This window comes from Periplaneta americana, chromosome 7 (genome assembly GCF_040183065.1).
Source record: "Periplaneta americana isolate PAMFEO1 chromosome 7, P.americana_PAMFEO1_priV1, whole genome shotgun sequence".
In the NCBI taxonomy this organism is placed as follows: Eukaryota; Metazoa; Arthropoda; class Insecta; order Blattodea; family Blattidae; genus Periplaneta; species Periplaneta americana.
This window is the reverse complement of record NC_091123.1, coordinates 92,997,054-93,021,293: the sequence shown is the minus strand read 5'-3', so window position 1 is coordinate 93,021,293 and position 24,240 is coordinate 92,997,054. Positions and strand designations below refer to the sequence as shown.

At 35.1% G+C, this 24,240-nt stretch overlaps 1 protein-coding gene across 1 annotated transcript in view; it reads left to right on the top strand.

Moving 5' to 3' along the window:
* Positions 1–23,573, top strand: part of LOC138703297 (uncharacterized) — a 92,023-nt gene extending 68,450 nt beyond the window's left edge. Inside the window, exon 4 of the transcript XR_011333079.1 lies at positions 22,182–23,573. The gene's annotated coding sequence lies outside the window, so the exon portion shown is untranslated. The remainder of the gene's footprint in view (positions 1–22,181) is intronic.
* The last annotated feature ends 667 nt before the right edge of the window (positions 23,574–24,240 follow it).

The window sequence follows — 24,240 nt, the reverse complement described above, 5'->3', positions numbered from 1 at the left end:
ATGAGATATGCTTCTAATTCATTAAACTTAGTTGCATAATTCTTAAGCATTGAATTTTAATTTACAGATTTCTGTCCAAGGGCAGATCATTTGCTACAAACCCTTTCCTATTTTCCGGCCCTCTCTTACTCTCCGCATACTATATTGTCTATCATCGGAAATCTTCTGCCTCGAACATTTTCCCGTTCACCATTCCTGCTAGTGCACCCTCCAGCAGGCAGTTTCTTCTAAGCCTATGACCCAGACAATTCTCCTTTCTCTTCCTGATCATTTTCAGCATTAGGCCTATTCTACCTTCATCCACTCTTTCTTGCGCGAGTATTGAATACCGATAAAACAATATAGCAAAATATCGTTTGGCACACTTACGAGGTACTGATAAAACCATCACTAGTCCCTATTTGTCTATACATTATGTTTTGGATGTTTGATGAAAAAGTCCCACATATGCATTTTTCGGCCATACACAACAAGAAAGAATGAATTTAAACCAATCTAACTAGAAATTAATTTTTCACAACGACCTCTGGGAATTTAGTTTCAAGAAATTTCACAACATGTCTTATCTCTGTGTTTGGTGATAACATATTACTTACACTTACAGGGATACCATTTTCGGTACTTCATCAAGATTGCTTGCGTCACTATTCAATTATTTTCAACAACTACTCTCTTTTAGATATTCTACTTACTACTTCTGCCCAAGAATCCTTCTGTATGTCGTTACTACTTGTGTTTTCCATTTTATTATTACTTGAACTTCCTATACTTCCATTTCCAACGACCCACATTCTTGCAGATGAATAACATTACATTCTACCCTTCTAGTAATTTATAATATTTAATACTTCACCTATTTTTCCCCTTCATTAATTTAATTAACACATGCTGTAACATATTTTTCCTTGTGTCCCTTACATTCAACCCGTGTTCTGATGGCACATGACATTATTATGTTGCAATTATGGATGAACAAAACTAACTGCCGCTCTCGCTCGCTGTGTTCGTTGCATTTATCTTTCAAGTCTCGTCTCGCAATTCTCGTGCGCTTCGAGTTTTCCTCATCATACTCGAAATAGTATTTGGTCGGCGTGGAAAGTTTTCGTAACTTTGAATAACATATATCACTGAAATAAATAACATTAGAGATGTTTAACTGATACAAAAGACAAAACAAAACAGTATTATAGTTATGAAAATCTTCTGGTTCTATTATCAGATATTACCTATGGCTATATAAACAAAAAATCTCAAATAAATTTGCAATTCTAAGAAACACAACTTTAAATAAAGCGTTAATATTTTTTACTTGAGATTGTACACTTTATCTCAGACATACGAGAAAAAAAAAATGCCTAGCCTTTTAATAAGGACCTAGTAATTAAATAAAGATTAGGGAACGAAAAAGTAGAGACCATGTTTCAAATAGGCTACTTTATTGTAAAACTGGCTTTCAGGTAGAAACTCCCTGTGAAGCAGGATTGAATAATTTCAAGGGAAAAATTGTTCCGGGATCGGGCATCGATCCCGGGACCCTTCGCTTAGCGCACGAATGCTCTACCGACTGAGCTACTCCAGGAACCATACAATATATTCGTTACTGTGGGTACGTTAACAGAAAGCCACAATTTAAGTCACACAGAATTGTGTGCACTCAAAGTTGGGTTCTGGCGTCTTGTCAGCCCATTCGAGTTGTGTGGATATAAAGGGAAGAATTGTGACGGTGTCGTGAATGGTTCCTGGGGTAGCTCAGACGGTAGAGCATTCGTGCGCTAAGCGAAGGATCCCGAGATCGATGCCCGGTCCCAGAACAATTTTTCCCTTGAAATTATTCAGGCTACTTGATTGTTTATACATCAGTTGCCAAAACAGATAAAAGTTTAGTCTGGTATAAACAACTTTGACGATTCAAGGCTGCTTGACGTTCGAGAATTGACCACTCCCATGTCTTGAACGTTCGCTTAATTTACTCACAAGTAGTCAACGACATAGACACATTGTCGTGCGAGTTTTCGGCTTTGCGGGCGCTGTTAGTCTTGTTTCTAGATCGATGCTCAACTCTAGTTGCAATAGACTTATAATTGTTTTTTTGTTTATCTTTCTTTTTTTAAAATGTATTTTAAAATACGAATGTCTATCCCGTATTCTATCCTATAAGTCACTCCTCGTAATTTCTTCCCTCAAGAGTTAACATAAAGATGAAAAAATAAATAAATATCGCATAGGCCTACTTCTCTCCTTTATTAACATACCATCCATAGGACACTGAAATTTTCCTTCATCCTTGTTTTATTGGCAAGTTTTCTGTTTTCTTTCACATCCCGTTATGTTTTCCGTGTGTTAAAGCTTAAGGTCAGAGAATTTGCATCTAACAATAGACGTTTAATTCTTCCTTTTATATAATTTCATCTTTTACGGAAAAGAATGAAGACTTAAGTATTTTATGTTTGGTGTATCAGTATTTTTAATGTAAGTCACAATGGATAGAATAGAATGTTTAGAATAGAACGTTTCATTTTCGCTGGCAGAGTTAAGGCCAAAAGGCCTTCTCATCCACTCAACCAATAATAGATACAATAACTAATCATTAACAGTTACTTTAGAAATATCCTTCAATAAATACATTCTGATAATCCTCCCAGTGTTTTTGAGCTAAAAATTTCAGAAAAAGGGGAGGAAATTACGTGGTAATATGCGGTATTCTCAGTGTCACTAATTGGATTTAAGGCACCGAAGAATGCACTGTGAGTACCGGTAGCCTCACTTTCTCTCTGAGTCATATACTGACGTCACTATCACTATCTTGGCATTTTATTTGTTTGTCACTTAAAAACCTCACATTCCTTGAATCTTAGCACAACTAATATGGAAAAGGATTGTTACTTTCGAGCTATTACAGCTGGATTTCGAAACCGGATTTCGTTACCAATTTTAACTCCCCAAACACATCAAGATGCTCGAAATTTGATGAAAAAAGTCCTTCCTCATTAAGACTCGAACCAACGGGCATTCCGTAACGCGAGTTCTAGACACCATGTCTTAGACCAAGGGTCGGCAACCTAAGGCCCACAATGTACCTCTATCTGGCCCACTGGCGAAAGGCAAAAAGTATACAAATAAAATAATATATATTTTAAAAAATTAACTACGTTGTCTTTCATCTATGAAATAAATTATTCTGGGGAACTTAACAGCTTCTGCTACAATTGATTTGTAGTAGAGGCGCACTCCCTCCTCCTTATACCTAAAATTAAAAGCCGCAATCTTCTTATTAAAGATATGGCGTAAATTGTAGTGTCAGATTTTCATTTTTTACAATTGAAGCACATATTGTTTTGAGACTGAATTTATAGTCCTCACCTGTGGAGTAACGGCTAGCCCGTCTGGCCACGAAACCAGGTGGCCTGGGTTCGATTCCCGGTTGGGGCAAGTTACCTGGTTGAGGTTTTTCCGGGGTTTTCCCTCAACCCAATATGAGCAAATGCTGGCTAACTTTCGGTCCTGGACCCGGGACTCATTTCACCGGCATCATCACCTTCATTTCATTCAGATGCTAAATAACCTAAACCTAAGATGCTGATAAAGCGCCGTAAAATAACCTACTAAAGAAAAGAGTCTGAATTTATGAGTCCAGCGAAGTTACAAAGGCTAATTTACATAATTTTGTTGCTATTTTGTTTAGTTCTATTATTTTTATTAATTATTAATATGTAATAAATATTTAATTAATGACGAGGGTAATTGTGTATATACAGGGCTCCAACAAAACATCTTTCCGGTTTTGAACACATGTAAATTACGTTCTATGAATCTAAGGTGCATGAAAATAGCACCAATGGAAAGAGAAACTCAAAAAGTTTAAATGTTGTAACATTGTTTTCCTAGTTGGTAACGATGCCTCATAACAGCGCATATAAACAAATTTGTTCATTGTTGAGGCGAAATGGCTGCTGTAGAGGGCATAAAAGCTTTTTTAGTTCCTGATTTTCATGTGAATCAGTCGGTTATTAATATGCAACGGCATTGCCGAACAAAGTTTGGTGCAGATCCACCCAGTGGGCCTACAATCCGTAAATGGTGCATTGATTTTAAGGCAAGATTCTTCGCAAGGGGTTGCGATTTCATCCGTACCGACTACAGTTGCTGCAAGCCTTAAAACCAGAGGACAAAGTGCTACGAAGAAATAATTTCTGCATAAGTATGCAGGATTTAATTGAAAACGATGATGAATTTATTCGTTCCGTGGTGTTTCCTGAAGAAGCCACTTTTCATATTTCTGGTAAGGTGAACAGATATAACCTCAGAACTCGGGGGTCGGAAAATCCGCGTACCTATGTAGAAGTTGACTATAGGTTTCATGTGTGCCGTGTTGCCAAAGGGGGATACGTTGAACATCTTTACGGTAAGAAACTAAACTTTTTCAATTTTAAAGGCATATTTTTTTAAAGGCATATTTTTAAAGGCAATTTTAAAGGCATATTGGTTCCGTTAAGTGCAATGTTAACTGATAAAAGAGTTCTATTCAGTCAATACTTAACAAAAAAACACAATAAAACATGTTATAACAACATTTAAACAGGTTTAAAAACAAACGTTTTCGCCAATTTTGATTGGCATCTTCAAGTCGTATATGTCGAATAGAACATGTTATGATAAGTGAACACTTGGTATATAAGATTAAAAACAGAAGTTAAAAATATAATATAACTTAAAAACAGAGAATAGAACTAGCAAAAAGCCACCACGATGTATGTAGAAGCACTATGTTGAAAGGGGCGTGTGTGACCCAAGGGAACGGCGAAACTCTTCCGTCATTCCAGGCACAGCTTTCGTGACAGTAAATTTTTTCAGTTTGTCTTTCCATTGATACTATTGGGTGATGCAGTCGGTATAGTGCTGGCGTTCTGTGTCCGAGGTTGCAGGTTCGATCCCGGCTCAAGTCGATGGTATTTAAGTGTGCTTAAATGCGACAGGCTCATGTCAGTAGATTTACTGGCACATAAAAGAACTCCTGCGTGACAAAATTACGGAATACAGACGACTCTGATATAGGCTAATCTCGGCAGTTGCGAGCGTCGTTAAACAAAACATAATTAAATTCATTTAAGTGTAAATCATGTCCGGCCCAGGTCTCCTTCAGTTCTTATCATTGTGGCCCACTCTCACAAAAAGGTTGCCGATCTCTGTCTTTGACTTTGACGCTATGGCGTGGGACTAATGGAGAATGTTGGGAGCATAAAATGTATGAAGTTGAAGGAAACACGAGAACTCCGGAAATCCTCTCAACTTCCGTTCTTTTCCCCTCAAATATTACTTTATTCAGAGATATAAATCATACTGTAGTTCGCGCAATAATAAATTGACGTCAACGCTTCGCTCAAGAACTCTTAATTGAAAGCAATATTATATTTGTAAGAGGTGCAAAATTCAAAATGGTTATCAACTGTAATGACACTTGTTGAGAAGAGTCCATGCTCGCCATCGCAAACCCTTCAACTTATTTAGGACATTCTGTATGTACCGTGTATGTTACATCCAGCAACAGATAGTAATGTGTGGTGAGCATTATCCTTAAGCTGCCTTATTCTTATTGCTGAGGATAAGCTGATAAAAATTAGATAAAATAGAGAATCGTTCTGGTATCGACGTGCAATTTCCTTTTCTCTTCTCGGAATCAAATATCCCAGCGTGAACAAAACGATGCCCGCACTTTCCTACTATCTGGGTAATTTCTATTTAACTGAAAGAGCGACGAGATGCATGCAACAGTGCTGACTTAGCCGACAATTCATGAGTCCTCGTAGCCTGCATTGCGACAGATAGTTCACGCTGTCGGGCACCGCAGCCCCACCCTTCCTTTCCTGCAAGCAACATGCGACGCACTCTATAAACACCTGTTTCGCCCCTCCCTCTAACAGGTGTCAACACATTCTGATTCCTATATCGACTTACATAATCCGATTAAAGTCGTCTGAATGAATGAGCTGTTTATATCAGTTCGTTTATAATGAAAAGGTTATTCTATTTACATTTAATAGGATTATGTTTCACTTTCACTTCATTAACGTCAAACATTCAATTTTCCTTGTCAAGTATTTTTAAAATTAATATCAATTATCCTACGGAATTTAGAAGTACTATAATCTCTTTTCTTGCTGGACATGATGCACAACGACTAAAACGTATATAGATGAACATTGGCATGTATTTACTGCTATATAGACTACAATATAAAATAAATATATATTACTGACTAGCCGTACCCGTGCGCTCCGCTGCACCTGTTAGAAATAAATATAAAGTAATTACATAATTAAAATAGGACGTTTGATCCAGGGAACAACTTTTACAACAGCGCAAGATAATCTGCTTCGCTCATTACCCAATTTTTTTGCATTGCATTTATTGCATATATATTTTATGTATTTTAACACGATTCAATTTAGCATAGTTAAAATTTGAATTATAAAATAATGGATTGCTAAGCTAACGTACTATTACTGCATACTAAATCAATACACTCTCGTTGTTCGTTAATTCTCTGAGATTAAAATGAGTGTACATAAATATTATTTTAAGAAATACAGAAAACGAATGTACAAAATAGCCTATCAAATTTTCTGTAGGCTATATTTAATAGCTTTCGATTGTTGATGTCCAAGGCCCCTGTTTCGATTGTTGTTGTCCAAGGCCCCTTATAGACGAAGTCATTTGTTTTTAATTCATTGCACCGTCTTAGATGGCGTTATTTTAATTTTAAAACTCATTTATCTCATTAAATATCAGTCCTATCAAAATTTTGTAAAGAATAAAACTTATCGGAAATCATTTTCAAAGAAACTTTTGTTATGTAACATTTTTCATAAAAATCAATAATAAGCGAGATATTTCGATTTATTTAATTCAGGCTCCCTTATAACTCCCCTTTTAAATAAAGTATTTTGAATGACATATAGCCTAAAATCTAAGTTACAACGAACTTAATTTATATTCCAATTTTCATACAAATCGGTTCAGCTATTATCGCGTGAAAAGGTAACAAACATACAGACAGACATACAAACAAAATTTTCAGAAAAGCTATTTTCGGTTTCAGGGTGGTTAATTATATATGTTAGGACCAATTATTTTTGGAAAATCGAAAATTACCAGAAAAATTTCGGCTACAGATTTATTATTAGTATAGATGTAGCGCACACCCGTTTGAACAAGCTTGTGTTCGTGTTAAAAATACTAATACTACCAAACATGTTCCTTTAAAAAACTATACACATCAAAATTGTCTAAGGAACAGATGATTTTATTAATAGAATTCTTTCCAATCCAAACACAAATAAGTATTAAGCATTGGGCACACATAAGTGAGTTATTCATTTATCTATGCACCAGACACCATATACAACCAGTGCTTTGTTTTATTTACATTATTACCAGAGTCAAGTCTAGTATATACAGTCACGAAGCTCAATAAGTAGGGAATATGCATCCATAGATAGCTGCTAACCACTAGGATCGCTACTATCGCCTCATCGAAGACAATGCGAAATAGTAAAGGTACAGTCTATTGTTCCTAGTACTCTCAACAACTCAAGCTTCGTGACTGCATATAGGCTATTGCATTGTGTTATTACATTAGAATTTCTTATTTTAGTGCGTCAGATACGGGAATTAGTTCATCTCTAACGGAGAATTCGGCTAACTTCAACAGTGTAAAACATTAAAAAATAGTAGAAATGAATGCTCAACGTCGTCATTTAAGCCGCGCTGACAAGTTTAGAGTAATTGGTATAACTGAAAACGGTGGAACACAAGTTGACGCAGCGAGGGCTCTGAATACTGGAAGAGGCGTAATATCCAGCATGTGGAGTCGATATCGTGAATTTGGTAGTCCAGAAGAACAACACCCAGGTAAGCCGAGAGTTACAACTGCTGCACAAGACAGATTTCTGTGCCTGAGAGCCTTGGGAGCAAGGACTTCAACTGCAAGCATGTTAAGAAGTGCTTTGTAGAATGTTGGGAATGTGGTTGTATCAACCCAGACCATTAGGAACAGATTGCACGAGAGAGGTCTTAATGCCCGTCGTCCATTGAAGTGTCCAGCTATTCGACGTGGAAATCGAGAACCTCGTGTTTTGTGGTGTCAGCAACATGAAGATTGGACATATGATCAATGGGGTCAGGTTCTCTTTACTGATGAATCACGTTTCGGTCTGCATCCAGATTGCAGAAGAATACGCGTATGAAGACAACCAGGTCAAGCAGAAAAACTAAGTAAGATATGTGCAGGAGGTCCTATCATGATATGGGGAGGAATAATGGCACACAGGAAAATTGACCTCTTTTAGTTGAAGCAACACTAGAGCAAATCGTTACATTCAAGTGATATTGCAGCCTATAGTCTTCCCCATCGCTGGAGAAATTGGTCCTTGAATTCCTTCTAATGCACGACAATGCCACTGCACGTGTTGCCAGAACAACAACACAGCGGCTGGGAAGACACAATATTCAAGATCTAGGGTGGCCTGCTCAGGCCCCAGATCTTAATCCAATTGAGAATTTGTGGAATGACCTTCAAAAAAGAGTTCTAGAGGACACTGAAAACATTGAGACTCTCGATCAGCTGTTCGCACGTTTCCAAATTCACTGGCAGAACATTGGTCAAGATGATATGAGATGAATCATATCTTCAATGCCAAGCTGTCGAGCAGTACTGAATGTAAGAGGTGGTGTTACTCGTTATTAATGACAAACTTTTGTGTGAAGTTAAGAAAAATAGCACTATTAAAAAGATATCAAACAACTGAGGTTTTAAAATTTTAATCTTTTCATTTTGAGACCAGGTTATGTTTTTTTTTTTACGTTTAACATTATTACACACTTTCAATCGTGCAGAATGTTTTTCTATACATGAATAATACATAATAATACTTGCATGTCATGTAGTATGTTCCTTCATTGAGAATTAAATGAAAAATACAGTGTTTCTTAGACAATTTTGATGTGTGTACTTTGTACTAAGGAACACAACAAAGTTTTAATATATTACAAAACCAATACAATTATTACAAAACAAAGTAATATCACAACTTGACTCATAGTTTCTTCCATCATATTTTGGTACCGGTACTATTATTTGAATTTAGTTTTTTATATGCACTACCGAGCAAAATAAACGCAACACTGAATACATTTGAAATATCAAACTACTCGTATAATACAAATTATAACATTACTGTGTGCTTCTAAGGACCTGTTTGTGGTATACAAGTGTTAATTCATATTTTGAGAAGGTATGTATACCCACTGGATAATTTATGACACCCTCTTTGCCACTTCTTGTCCCTCACTCCATGTATATTTATTGCTGTGCCATTAAAATGTACAACCCTAAACACAAGCAGCTAAAACAAAGTTACAACACTATTTTTTCTTTCTTGTGTATAATGGAATTCTGTGATATTGAACTCCGTTTAACAATATTTAAGAGAGTTAAGATACCGTTAAGCCCCGAGAACGCCGCTAGTGCAGTCGCGTTGGTACAGGATGGCAGCAGCTTACGTTATATGGCTCAGGTGTTGCATACATGACTCCGTAGTTCTTGAAGAGTACGTGAAGCATGGTGAATTAACATTTCTTCCTAAAAGTCCCACAGATAACCAATTGGGGTTAAGATTCGGACTGCGCGATGGTCATTGCACGAGTTCGATCCCGACTTCATTCAGGTACTGGATGACATATCGCGCCACACGAGGACGTGTATTGTCCTGCAAGATCACGAAATTGTCACCAATAAATTATGAAAAAATGTTGCCCAAGGATTTCTTCAATGTAGTGTTATGCTTCAGGGCTTAATCAAGCCCTGTAGCATGTTTTCTTTTTGGGCATTAATTTCTAAACAATCTAGGAAAAGTTTTACGATAAGGCGAATACATCGCTTCTCTATTAAACAGGAAATGCAAAGCATTTTCAGCTTTCCAAGAATTTGCATAGCCAGCAATCAGTAGCGGCTGGTGGTCAAAATAATGAGTGTGCTACAATCTCTATATCGACCTACTGTATACACTTATATGTATTTATCTTAATTTGAGACTCGCCTAGTGACTAATTACCCTGGTGTTAAACGTTAAACCCTCCATCTTGGACATTATACTCTTTTCTATTGACAGTATTGTAAGAACAGTGAGGTGATTCTGGGACATAGTGTTCCTTAAAAACTTGCGTTTCAAGCAAGAAAAACATCTTTCTTGCTCAGCAGTGGTCATTGGTGGTGTACCAAAAATATTTAACAACTTCGTTACGGTACTTCACAGAATGGATCCTGTGAATTGTTGGAGGCTATGTATTATAACAATTGAACAGCTCTATCTATATTTCGGAAGTAGAGTCTTCCATACAGAACCCCAAGTTATGTCTTCAACATTCTTTTGTTCAGTACAATATGGCTGTTGACAGCAACTTCAAATTCGCGTTCAGGAAAATTATACGAAAAATTGTCAAAAAAATTGGCTGTTTAGCAATTTTGTTGCGTCTAGGTAGCTTAAAGACTGGAAACGATGAGTAGTTTCCTGAATTATACGGTCACATACTTCCTTGGCTTCAATTTTCGGATTCCATTTTCCGTCGCTTGCTGACTGATTCAGGAGGAACCTAAAAAAAACTGGTAGATGGCAGCAGCAGTCGGACGCTTGAATTACCAAATACATTGTACATAGTTCCGAGTTCTTCCACAAACAAGCATTCTTTCGTTACGCTTTACTTTTGCAATCTCCAAACTGTGTTGTGCTGAAGCTGATTACAGCACTTCCCCGCGTAAAAATAGCCAATCAGAGCAATGATTTCAGCTTCGCACATGCGCAATAATTATCTACATTCTCATGTAAGTTCTGAGTAGCACAACGTACCCCCTAAGGCACCAAAGAACGAAGAGCGAAGACTAAACACTCTATAACGCGTCATGAACATAACCACGGGAAATTGTCAAATGACAGATTAAATACTATGGTATTGCAAATACATTATTTAAGCAAAAATTATCATTGTGCTGTAGCACTGTAGCACATAAGGACGGGCCGCCCCTGCCAGCAATTCTCCACTGATTACCAACGAACTTGCTATAATACAGCAAGTAAGAGGAGCGTGGCTGCCGCGCGTGTACTAGACATCACTGCATGCGATAAAAGTATTTTTGCTCCATGAATCACAGTCGACAAATCACATTGGACCAGTGAAATTAATCATGCATTTTAATTGGTTAAAAAAACAAGCATTATTCGAACTTCTTTCTTAAACGTAATCCCAACAAAGCGACTTATTACTGTATTGCACAGAATATATGAGGAGCATCGTTTCAAAACGTGTTATGTTCCCTAATTCTAATTTTATAGGAAACAATAAAAACTTCTCTCTCCTAAAGTGTTTTGAATACGTATAAAAGTGAACTGTCATCGTGTTAATATCGACATTTATAACTAATACTGATAAAATTTGAAATGTGTTTCCTATCACAATGCGGAGCAATTTGACTTTTAATTTGTTACGTCTTAATACGTTTTGAAACAACACAAAGAATTTAATACGTTTTCATCCAACACCTTTTATTTCTTACACAATGTTGTTTAATTTTATTTACCTTCATCACAGAGATGCAATTCATTTTTTCTTATAAAGTAACAGAAATGGTTATTTGAGATTAAATATTCTGTGTTCCCATATTTCTTATCAATGAAATATCATAAATTATACTAGGGTACTAACAAAATTGAAGCTACATTGTTTTTAGTACCATTTTAGTCTAAAATGAATACACATAAGTAATATAATTATGAAAATACAGTCTTTCAGAGTCTTTCAAAACCTGATTCTTCATGAAGATGCTAATATTTACAGCATTTCTCCTTAAAAGGTATCATAGTTAAAATGAGAATAATATATAGATAACAAAGAATGTACATTCAACGTAGACCTAAGCTGTAAAAATAGCAAAGTTGGCGGTATTTAGCTTTTTTAAAATAAAATCAACATAGGCATATCATTGTAAAGTGTTATCGACAAAAAATTCAAGAAACCTAATATTATCCACAGATGTAATATAACAATTATTGAAATTGATAGATGGACGGACAGACAGACAGACAGACAGACAGAAAGACAAATTTATTCGTTCCATAATATTCTTACAGTTACTTTAGAGTATAAAATAAAGAACATGTCAAATTCTTTCGTTTAACATATAAAAATGCAAATATGAAATATATACAGAATTAATACCTTAATGACAATAACATATCATACAATAGAATATATTTACCATTTCATAGTATTAAAATATTTACACTACCAATATGTGAAATGTCAAGAATTCATCTACAGAATAGAAAGTGTGAGATATTAAGTACGGTAATGTTTAGTTCTACTTTAAATTATGCAGAATTTTGATTATGACTCAATGTCTTGAAAACTAGTGAAAATATTTTTATTTTCATGCAAGGTACTCCCTTTGATAGCTTGATAAGTTTGATGATGGCGTTTGAAAATCATTCTTTCTGCAGGTATTTATACATATATGGCTAAATTAGTTGGAAAATTTCTTTATTACATTAGTGGAAATTTATTGAAGAGTATAATGTACTGATTTGTTGAAGTCAGAATCTCTAATTAAAAAAAAACTTGGTCTACGCGATTCTATAGCCTTTGCTGCAACTATTATTCTAATTTCTCTTTTTGTAATAATATATTTTTACTATCCCCAAAATATTATTTCGTAGAACATAATGAAATAAATATAGGCAAATATATTGTCTTTAAGATACTTCTATTTACAAATTGTTGCAACGACCTAATTGCGAAGCATGCTGAGCTAAGTTTGGGGGTTATTTCATTAATATGATGTTTCCAGTTTAATGTAGACCTATTATTAATATGCAAACCAATAAATTTGGTTGTTGATGTTTCTAGTAGAGGTATATTGTTAACAGTTGTGTCTCATGTTTCAGAGATTAAATCTGAAGAGATTTTAAATTGAATTATGTTAGTTTTATTAATGTTTAAAGCTAGTTTATTGGTTGTAAACCAGTCATAAATTTTAAGGAGAAGTGTTTCTGTTTTATATTTGAATGTGGCAAAGTTGCTGTCTGTAATTATGATATTTGTGTTTCCTGTAAATAGTATAGGATAATCTGTTCCATTTATTAAGGAGCCAAGATCATTTATAAAAATTAGAAAAAGAAGAGAAAAAATAGAGATCTTTGCGGGACCCCTGTATGGACATTTCCCCATGTTGCAGTAGGTTTAAAGGTGTCACTTTGAAGTTTTGTTTCCTGATGTGGAGATATGATTCAAACCACTGTTATGTTATGCCTTTAATAACATAGTATTCTAATTTCTAAAGTAGAATTTTATGATTAATACAATCGAAAGCTTTGGAGAGATCACAAAATATCCCTCCTACTTGTAATTTCCTAATAAGTGCTTTCAGAATTTTATCAGTTAAATTAAACGAAGCTTGCTCACTTGATGTATTCTTTCTGAATCCAAATTTTTGTTCTGAAATGAGAATGTTGTAGCAATCAAGATGTTAATATACTCCATTACAAACAGAGTGAGCAATAATTATGGAATATTGCTAATAACTTGTTCAATTTTACAAATATATATATATATATATATATATATATATATATATATATATATATATATACACAAAAAGCTATTAGAGATAAACCATACACTATGATACCAGTGTTTTCCAAAAAAATTTAGATATTCAGTCATAAAGGTTGTGAGAGTAAACTTAATTTTTTTAATGGTACTCTATATTAAAACTTACATATTCCGATTCTCCACTAAATGTTATGCTTGAATGCATACAAATTTTACCCGCCGAGTTAGTTCTGTGGTAGCAAGTCTACCTCCAGACTAGCCGGTCCGGGTTCGATTCCCGGCGGGGTCAGAAATTTTCATGTAAAATTTCTACCTCGAGATTAGCAGTCATGGTGCACAACTTCTAATCACTAAATTGTGCACCAATATGCCTGGGTTAAATCCCAAATCTCCCCGCAGTGCATATGAAGAGAAGGCATATGTCCCTATTGATAGTGATTCGTCCGTCGGATGGGGACGATAAGCCTGGCAGCCCCCTTGGTGCTAATCGACAAGAGTAGGCTACGTCCCGGCACCGGTTTCCCCTTTTTCCTTCCTCACCTTCATCATGATCCTCACCCATTCCCTACACTACACTTACACATACACTCACCCTAGTACACGACATAATTCTTCATAGATACACATCATGCATAACGTGGCCCGCCGAAGTGGTGTGCAATTTTAAAATGGGTCACAGTCCCGCCATCTATGTGCAGTATGCGGAACCCGAATCACGCAAGTGAAGTGAGTAAGCACTAGATACACAAATAATATTAAAATGGATTTGAGGGAGGTGGTATATGATGGTAGAGACTGGATTAATCTTGCTCAGGACAGGGACCAATGGCGGGCTTATGTGAGAGCGGCAATGAACCTCCGGGTTCCTTAAAAGCCAGCACGTAAGTAAGTAATGTTTCTAGATGTTTTTATTGTATTATTCAAGTTTAGAATAAATTGTTAAAGGAAAGTTATTTGGCTTTTAAGATTACTTTGTTTAATTGAACTGATAAAATTCTGGAAGCAATTAATAAAAAATTACAAGTAGGAGGGGTATTCTGTGATCTCTCCAAAGCCTTCGTTTGTATTAATCATAAAATTGTACTACAGAAATTAGACTTAATAATTTGCGGTCATTATTATTTCTACTTTAAATATATTGAGTTCTCTTCGTTTTGCATGAATTCTTATGTCTTGTGTAATCCAATTATTTTTAGATGTTTGAGAGTAGATAAGAAATGGTGGTCACGTGACAGGTGTAAGGGTGTAAGGCAGGTGTTAGGGGGCGTTGCAAGTGACGTCAGAAGTGGGCGTTGCAAGTGACGTCAGAAGTGGGTGTGGCTAAAGTATGACGTCATGAAGGGGTGGGGCTTAAAGTATGACGTCATAAATGGCTATCTAAGAGTTCAAGGTTAAAGTGTGACGTCATGCACACGTGCAGGTACGTAATTGAAGTTGGGGCATGACGTGTTCATACAAGTTTGTATATTTGGGGGGGGTTGAAATACACAAGTTAATACATATTTGAAAATCCCATCTTCTCAATGCAGATCTAATGTGCATATTCGCTATCTGCTATGTGTGCAAATATTATGCAAGGTTGCTGATTCACATCCGGCGATTGTTCTCGCAGCGTCTTATGTTACACAAATATTGTATTGAATACATATGCATACTCGCTATCTGCTATGTATGCAAATATTATGCAAGCTCACATCCGGCGATTGTCCAATTGCTGAGTAAAGAATTAATCTATCACACTTAAACACATACATTCTTTTTCTTATTATTATTAAGATTCTAATGTAATGGTAATTTAATTGATGGGGAATGGAAAATGGGGGGGGTTGGGTGTTGGAAATTCGCAAGTGTAAATTGGAATGTGGGACATAAATGGTTGTACTTTAAGCCAATTGCTAATAAAAAATTAATCTAGCACACTTGTAAATTAAACAGGATGTGTCTTACGTCACGAAGGGGCGTAACTTAAAGTGTGATGTTATAAATTTGTAATTGAAGTTGGAAATGGGCGAGGGGTGTTTATAATTTGAAATAAATACGTTCATATTGGCGTAACTTAAAGTGTGATGTTATAAATTTGTAATTGAAGTTGGAAATGGGGGAGGGGGTAATAATTTGAAATACACACAATCATAGTGGCGTAACTTAAAGTGTGACGTCATTCACAAGTGCATGTATGTAATTGAAGTTGGGGCGTAACGTAATAATTTGAATTACATATGTTCATACAAGTTTGTATAGTTGAAATACACAAGTTCATACATGTTTGAAATTTCACCTGCACAATGATGATGTGATTACACGTGCAAATATTATGCAAGCTCACATCCGGTGAGTGATGATAAAAAAATATTACACAAATATTGCATGATGCAAATAATATGCAAGCTGTTAATTCACATCCGGCGATTGTTCTCGCAGCGTCTTATGTTACATAAATATTTTATTGATTACATTTGCCTAATCGCTATCTGCTATGTGTGCAAATATTATGCAAGGTTGCTAATTTTACATCCGGCGATGAAATTACTGAGTGATGATAAAAAAAATATTACACAAATATTACATGATGCAAATAATATGCAAGCTGTTAATTCATATCCGGCGATTGTTCTTGCAGCGTCTTTTGTTACACAAATATTGTATTGATGACATTTGCCTAATCGCTATCTGCTATGTGTGCATTATTAAATTGAATATTAATTGCTACTTTGTGCTGTATTTTACAGAATGCTCACTTTAACCATCAATACCATTTTTGACCTACACTACTTCTGCTCTGAACGTCTCAAATAATATTGTATGATAGGTCCAATATATTGCACCTTTTCAATAATTACTTGAGTTGGTGCTCTCTATTGGTACGTGATATTTGATTAAAAAACAATCGCAGAACATGGCATTATTATTATTATTATTATTATTATTATTATTATTATTATTATTATTATTATTATTATGGTTCCAATTTAATACATTTTGAAGTAACATTTATTGGATTGATTAATAATTTAATACATTTTGAAGTAACATTTATTGGATTTATTTTAAGCCATACATTATTACCGAAGCAGTTCGTAATACAGTAATTGTAGCAGATAAATATGTGTTATGAGATTGAAATATACAATAGGGTGGAGTGAAAAAATTAATTTCAGAATTTAAATTCGGCATGGCTTTCAAAAGTTGTCATTTAATGTCAAATGACCGTGTACGAAATTTTTTGGATTTATTTTACTATTTAGATGCGCCCCAGAGGCTTCGAAAATTTCCTTATAGCTAAAAATAAGAAAAATGAGCTTCTGTTTATTCTTATTACTTAATTGATTATATTATCTCATTTTCAGTTTGAGAGAGGATATGGATCACAGTCGTAGCGAGATATTGGAAAGAGGTAAGGGTACCCCAAGTAGTACCCCAAGTACAAGGAGCACAACAGGAAGCCCAATAGGCCTATCTGACACTCCAGCAAAAATATTAGAAAATGTTCTTCCCACCAGTGCTGATGTACTGAGGAACTGTTAACTGTGAGATGGAACATGAAACTTGATATTCATTCAAAATAACCAGGCATCAGTGATATTGCAGAAATAGTTTCCGTAGATGTGGAGGAAAGCATCTATTCCTCACATTTCTCACAAAAGTGTAGTTGAAACATCATTCAATTACACAATAAATACAGAAACATTTTGAAACCATTCAAAGGTAGAGAAAGTGATACGAATTACAAAACTAAAATTGAAAATACTGCAAAACTACTAATTCACAATTATTCCATATTGCATTTTCCAAATGTACAGACGTTTCAAAATACAAGTGTCCAAAAGACAAGAAGATTCCAAGTAATGAGAGTTCACTGTTGACCAGAGAACCATGAAGAAAATGGTAATTGGTGGTATTGACCTTAAAATGACCCGGCATATTAAGAAAAAAGAGGAACGAAAGGTGAAGGAACAAAGGAGACTGGAGGTGAGTGTCAACAGAATATCCGTTAAGTATTGCATCTGAAAGCATTTCAGGATTGGAAGATGGGGAAGGAAATAAAAGTAGAATTAAACCAATAACCAGAATAGAGAAAAGTCAAATGAGATTGTATCTTCCAAACATGACAAGGCGTGGCCTTTCACATCGAGCAGTTGCCTCTATTGCTAGTGCTCTTTTGCAAGACATTGGTGTTGGATATGATGGTGAGACAAGTAATTTCATCGATCGTAGTAAAGTACGCAGAGAAAGGAAGAAGTTTAGACAGAAAGCTATGGAAAGATTTGCTGAAAATTCCCGCCCTCTTAATGGGTTGTACTTCGATGGAAGAAAAGATCCTAAAATAGTTCAAATTAAGAAGGGTTATAAATTCCATGCATCTACTCAATTGGAAGATCATTACATACTTGTTCAAGAACCAGATTCAAGATATATAGGTCACATTACATTTCCAAGTAGTGAATAAAATGATATCTTACAAGAGATTTTATATTTTTTCCGTAAACAGAATATTTCCTTAGAAAATCTCAAAGTAATAGGATGTGATGGAACACATCAGAAATACCTGAATGATGTATGTCAAGTTATATCAACTGATGTCTGTTCCACAGAATTATCGCCAAGGAAGCCAGGACCAGTCCTTCATTCCAGATGGTTGATTACAGCAAGCAGGATATTGAGACTCTATATCAGTAAGAAAAACCTTCTGAGAAACTCATAATACTTGCAACATATGTTATTAACCAGTCTGGTTTTCTATTAAAATGAAACCAAAATCAACAGAAGGTTCACATCACCTCTGGAAACTGATAAATCTGTCTCGATATTTACCTAAAGAAATAAAGGTCACTATTGATCCAGTTATTCACAGCAAGAGCTTCTTTGCTCATTCTTAAAACATTCTTTTATCGATGATAACTGATGAGAGAAGGGACATTCAGCAGCTAGCACTCAGAAGAATTATAGCAGCAAGATATTCTTCGAAATCTTTTACAAGGGTAAGAATGTTCCGTGTTCCAGAAGTGAATTTTTAAGCTAAGTATTACACCGAACTCATTCACTGGTAAGAAACACAGAGACACGAACCATCAGAACAAAGAATGTAGATAAGAAGAAGAAATATTAGATGTAATTCATTCACGACAGGAAATTGACATACTCAAATTTCCGTGTCACACTCGAGTGACTGAGATTTATGTTCACCTTATAACAGAAACATCCAAAAGTGTTTGTGGGGAAGACAGTCGACATGGTTTTGTTCTTGCAGAATTACAATCAAGGTCTCTAATGAAATCATTCAATACAAAGTCTGAATATACTCCTTGAAATTTGGGAAATAAGTTGCAAAACATTACACAAATTGTATCACTAACTAAATATGGTATAATGTATTCACTTACTCATTTGTAATATGCACGTTTGTCCAAGGGCTGTCATAAGTAAATAATTATTTCATTAAAATTAAATTCTTCTCCTTCTTCTTCTTTTTTTTTTTTTTTTTTTTTTTAAGTGGGAATTTTAGTAGTAATTACCTAAATTAGTATTTGTAAGTGAAGTGTATGTATTAGACGTTTAAAATGACTTGAAATATGCTTTGAAATAGTAATTTGTAGATTATTATAAAAAATGTTTAACCGTTTGATGTTCCGATATTTGTTCTGTACTTCACAGTGCTTGGGGCGCATAAAAGAATTGAGATAGAAACTTGAGATTTTAAATGAATAATAGCTACATCAATACACGACTTTTGCACACCCTGCCGATTTGAAATTCAACAAAAAAATGTTTCCCTATACTTTTCACTCCACCCTAATATACAAGTTCATACATGTTTGTAATTATAGTTGGAGTGGGGGATTTGAAATATACAAGTTCATACATGTTTGTATGATGAATGATATAAAAGCTGAGGATATGAAAGCATAATTGAGTGTCATGGATAGCACAATTATGGGAAACGATGTGGCTAGCCATTGATAATCCACTAATATTGAAAGAAGAAAGATATAAAGTACCATTTGAGGTAACGTACGCATATTTTCCAGATGTGAGAGATGAGTGGTTAAATGAACCATATGAAATAACACGCAAATGCAATATAATAAATTCTGAGAAAGTACACACTGAGATGATAAGAAAAATTTATGGTGCTAATCAGTTACATACGGATTGGTCATTGGTGTTGCCTTGTGGTAATACGGAAATGAGTTTTATAAATGCACCTTCAACACATGAGGACACATATCACTGCAATATCTGTTTGGGTAACGGTGAACATCGCATTGAATGCACAGATCCCAAAGAGTCCAGCTTACATGTGTGGCGGGAACTGTGTGATCCCAGCTGTCTTACGTACAAAGAGGTGAGTACAGTTTATATTCCTTTTATTAATTATAATATTATGATATATTTAATGACGATATTTGTTATTTTGTTTTTGTGCAGAAACCAGAGATTGTTGCCATGGATGTCAAAGCACCTAAAATGAGACTTTATCGGAAGAGATGTGATGAAGCTTGTCCCAACTACAAACCAGTAAGAGTTTTTTTTCCCACATGAAGTATGTCCATATTTGTGATTCAAAATGACTATATTTGTGATTGATTTTGTTTAACAGAAGTCGGGAAGTGTGAAAATCGTTGAGGAGGGGGAGAAAAAAAGAAGAGGAGGGAAAACAGATTATGGCGGGAGACATGCATTGAAACATGTCCCAACTATAAAGCGGTGAGTGTATGTTTTGTGTTCTGATATTGAATGGTGATTATGTAGAGCATATACATGACTAACTTACATTATTGTTTTCAGAAGACAACTAAAAGAGGAGAAAAGAGGAAACATAGCGCAATGAAGGAGGAGGTGATGGATATTGAAGCCATTGTTCAACAATTGAGTGTATAGAAAATAGAAAATAAATGTGACATTTTCATAGTATACAGAAAAGTGGTTGTGATCAAGTGAGATGCAAGAACAAAAGATAATAATAATAATTGGTTGTTAAGACAATAGATGTATGTAGTGTGCATAATATGAGAATAGTAATAATAAAAAATGAATTTAATGAGTTATTATTTCGAATGAACCTGAAATCCTTGTCACTGGGGATGGGAGAGTAACCTCATCTTAAGTCCTTGTCATTGTGGATTATGTCGAAAACGTTGCAATAACACAACAACATGACGTTGCAATAACGCAACAACATGACGTTGCAATAACGCAACAACATGACGTTGCAATAACGCAACAACATGTCGTTGCAATAACGCAACAACATGACGTTGCAATAACGCAACAACATGACGTTGCACTGATGATAAATAATTGTTCCAAGAATTCTTTCTTTTCCACACCCTTTGTATAAACACACTATTTTTAACACAACCAATACGACTGCGCCAAGTGACGGGGTGTTTTCAGCAGAAAACAGCATCCTTGCTGCAAATTCCCATGGAGACGGCGAGTTCATTTAAAATGCAGTTGTTTGTCCAAGCTTCTTGGAAACCATGTACATCAGTTACCATAATGGACGTTCTGAAACAAAATAAAAACGGCGTAGCATCATACCTATTGTAAATTGTATAATTTCACCGAAAAAAAGTAACACATACTTACGTTTTTAAACACATGATATGAGTAAAAGCACTTTATACATAATCCAATAAGACACTTTGCTGTCTTAACATGTAAACAAACCACAACTGTCGACGCCACAATCCACGTACAGTGGCCTGCACGTTCTCCGGACCTATCGCCACTTCACTTCTTCTTGTGAGAAACTGTAAAGGACAGTGTGTACTAGGACATTCTGACAACACCAGACGACATGCAGCAACGCATTCGACAGGCTTGTGTGTCCATTCAGCTAGCAACATACCGGGAAGTCCTACGGTCTTTCTGGGAACGCCTTCGAATGTGTATTAATGTGAATGATCACCATTTGGAACATTTTCTGTGACTCTCAAAGTATAACATTATCACATTGGAAGTACGTTTTTGTTTCATTTTGTTGTTATTGATTAAGAAGGTGACATTGTGATACATTTTGGAACTCGTCTTAATATTTGTAATCAATGTAAAATAATTAAAGTAATACAGTGCTTTTTGAAAAATTGATGTCACTGTATCTTATACCATAATGTAGTTACATACACCAAATCTCCGCACTCATGTTAGCCCCTCGTTCTAACATAACGCTCAGAAACAAAAATCCCAATATCTATCCAAACAAAAAAGTTATACTAGGTGTACAAGATAAATGGGACACTCTGTATGTTAACACTTTCACAATATAAAAAGATAAATGAAAACTCTCTATATTCACATGTGGTATTATTTCAATATTTCATTTCAAATTCTGAGTTGTTCTCCTTCAACGTCCATGAAACTATTGCAAAACACATCCTCCTCTTCATTGCGATCTGCTGTAGTATTCTGAGAAATTACATTTTCGTAATAGACAAGATTTTAATTCTCCTCCTATTTCTCATCAAAATGTTTCTTTAATAAATTAACTACATCTTTCAATATTTCTTCCTTTGTTGCAGTAATTTCCCATAACTATGGTCCAGGCACCCAACTATGGTCCAAGACGCATTATTTACTACTTAGTCCTCCAAGAGTTCGGCGTTTGCCATTTAAGGCGCCACTATGATGTAATTATGTTCCCCATAGATGCTTCTATCTACCATTACACGTGGCAATGATATGGATGCTTAACAAGGTCAGTGTGCATCGTTCTATTGAATGAGTGAAGACACGAAATCATTCAGTTTGTGATTGTCTGTTTTATTAAGCTCTCCTCTGTAGAACTGGTAAGTTATAGATATATGATTCTTTGTACAATTAAACCTGGCTATATAGTGTTTACTTTCACGCAATAATTAGACTGGCAGAAGTTAAGGACTCTGCGTGAAAAATGTTTAACCTCAAGGCTACAAGTCAGTCCTCAACTATGTACCACGATTTTTCGTGGACCATAATTGTATTTAATTTTGAAATATTTGTTTTAATGAAATGTGAACAATTTGATTATTTACTTCTGCAAATACGGTATCTCAGTATATTCTAAAACACCATTTAACATTATAGTCTAGTAAATAAAGAAACAGGCTGTTCCAGCATCAATGGTACTAGCACGAATAATGGTCCGGTAAAACGAAAACTTCAAGGTAGAAAGATCACAACCGTCCCTGTAAGTGACTATGAGAGCGATGAAATTGAATTGGATACAGATTATGATGCTTCCGGTGTACTCTCCTTATTTACAGACAGTGAGTCAGATGTGGAAAAGAAGACGAAATCTGTTAAAATAATGCTAAAGGCACATAGTTATATGATAGTTACTTATGAGGAGGAATTGTGGCCAGGAAAAGTTTTGGAAGTGAAGAACAATGGAGCTGTTGTTTCATGTATAGTAAGAAGCGGCAATTACTGAGGGGAGGCAATATCCGCTATTAGTAACATCTGGGTGGCCACAAAATCAGTTGAACATTTGGAAGAAAATTGAAACAATTTGTAAGTTTTTACACCTTTTAATTATATTCATTGTTTGGCGTTGAAAATAATAGCGCAAGTGGGAAGCAATGCTTTCTTCATTTCATAATGGGTTTTCTGATTCTCACCTCATAAAAAAATTTAGAAACTTTAGGTGGCCCGGTATTTTTGCCGGTGAGTGTAGTTGTTCATTATTGCAGGAAAATTACTTTCAGATTTCACTTGTTTATTGTGTGTTTATGCAATGTGTACTAATAAAAAGAATCCATGTACTTTTCATTTATTTTTAATATTTCTGTGCTAGATTATGTTTCTACCCTTAAATTAGAAACTCTATTTATTGATTTACGAATAATTACAGAGCCAGCTATAGTCCATTAATACTTTCAAGCATGAATATATAAGTGGACCATAGTTGGGCAACTCAGAATACAAATATGTACCAATGCTTATTATTTTTTCAACATTTGTAATTAAACAATTTCCAACACATATGTCAATATTTATTTAATATACACTTACAAGAGTCCGAAGCCAATATTTCACTTAATCTGGATGAATAGTATTGAATATACAAAGAAAAATGTGACAAATGTGGACCATAGTTAGGGGAAACTACGGTACCTATATTCAGATTCCTTGCAGAAAGCATTTCTAAGTTTTTTCCACGTTTTAAAATGGTCTTGCCCACACACACATCTGACCGATAATTCTCTCTTGCTGTTGTTCTTTTCTGATACTTTGTCTCCACCTCTAAGCTCTTTCGATGCAGGGTTGCCAAAATAATATTATCGAGCATAGAAATTTGTGTTTTTCTTAATGTTAGATAAGACGAGTTTTGCTCCTCATATTTCTTATTGGTAGTACACCAAACATTGGATAAGAAGAGTTTTACTCCAAATTGTTAGATGGATCAGACTTGGTTTTGCAGGAACCACTGTTATGGATATGGACAGTTTTGCATTTGATAGTAGTTTTCTGAGCTCTATGGAAGAGGAATTAGACAAGATTTTCACAAACCGACTATATCAGTAGATAGCTGTAAGAAGTAGAACATCCCATATTATGTAACTCATTTTTTTTAATTTTGGATAAGGCGAGTTTTGCACT